The sequence below is a fragment of the Macaca mulatta genome, chromosome 14 (genome assembly GCF_049350105.2).
Source record: "Macaca mulatta isolate MMU2019108-1 chromosome 14, T2T-MMU8v2.0, whole genome shotgun sequence".
In the NCBI taxonomy this organism is placed as follows: domain Eukaryota; kingdom Metazoa; phylum Chordata; class Mammalia; order Primates; family Cercopithecidae; genus Macaca; species Macaca mulatta.
In genome coordinates, this window is record NC_133419.1 from 71,607,959 (window position 1) to 71,609,284 (window position 1,326).

Consider the following 1,326-nt stretch of genomic DNA (forward strand, 5'->3'; position numbering starts at 1 on the left):
CAGCATGTTTATCATCCAATTTCAGGTCTGAAGGGCCCTGGAGAGTCCTATGACATGCTTGCAGGAAGCTTAATTGTCTTGACCATTGTCAATCCAGCCCCCATTCACTAGGAGAACCAACAGAGCAAACTCCAGATTTTAAATGAATCCGGACTGGGTGGTGCCACCTTTGTTGAGAGTTACTGATTGAGGTAATTTAATCGTCTTGATGGTTCTTGTGATGAGTTAAGAGTCCATTATCACAACCTAATCAATCTAGAAGTCATGAAGTCTCCACCCACTAATTAAGGTGACTCAATATAAACCTGCCTCCTGTGCCTCCACATTAGCTCATTTGGAAGACCTGGGTATAGGTGGTCGTCTCCTTGGCTCAGAGTCCCTGCAGCAGCTGAGGTGCCTGTGTCTCTCTGGTTCCCAGTGGCCGCCATCATGCTCTCCTCCTCACTCAGGGTGGCTGTGGTGTGTGTGAGCAACATCAACAGGAGCATGGAGGCCCACAGCATCCTCAGGAGAAAAGGGCTGAGTGTGCGGTCTTTCGGAATTGAATCTCATGTGAGGCTACCAGGACCAAGACCCGGTCGTCCTGTAGTTTATGATTTTGCAACAACATATAAGGAGATGTACAATGACCTCCTCAGGAAAGATAGAGAATGCTACACCCGCAATGGAATCTTACACATCTTGGGAAGAAATGAGAGAATCAAGCCCGGTCCAGAAAGATTTCAGGAGTGCACTGATTTCTTTGATGTCATCTTCACTTGTGAGGAGAGTGTCTATGACACAGTGGTGGAAGATCTGTGTTCCAGAGAATAGCAGACCTTGCAGCCTGTGCACGTGATCAACATGGACATCAAAGATACCCTGGAAGATGCCACCCTGGGAGCTTTCCTCATCTGTGAGCTTTGCCAGTGCCTGCAGCAGTCAGACGACATGGAAGACAGCCTGGAGGAGCTGCCGTTGCAAATGGAGGAGAAGGCAGGAGGAAGCTTTCTTCACACCGTCTGCTGCTACTGAAGATCTGGGCTGGCTTTGTCCCCTTCCTCAGTAAGAACTTAGGCATGGGACTTTAGTCCAGATTTATTGTGAGAAGCATCTGCAAAGACCTTCCACTGAGTGCTATTTGTATTACTTTTGTACATATCACCTGGAAAGGGATGATTACCAAGGAAATATTTTATGGGAAATGAGAAGGACTAACAGTTTTAAAAGCACTGAAACATGCTTGGCATTGTTCTAGGTGCATTACATAGAATAACGAATTTACTGCTTATATCATTCTACAAGGACGCTATCCCACCATGACTGCATTTGCCAGATGAGCAAACA

The 1,326-nt window shown here is 46.5% G+C and overlaps 1 pseudogene; it reads left to right on the top strand.

Annotated features, from left to right (window-relative positions):
- The first annotated feature begins 429 nt into the window (after positions 1–429).
- Positions 430–1,014, top strand: LOC100428653 (RNA polymerase II subunit A C-terminal domain phosphatase SSU72 like protein 2 pseudogene; annotated as a pseudogene).
- The last annotated feature ends 312 nt before the right edge of the window (positions 1,015–1,326 follow it).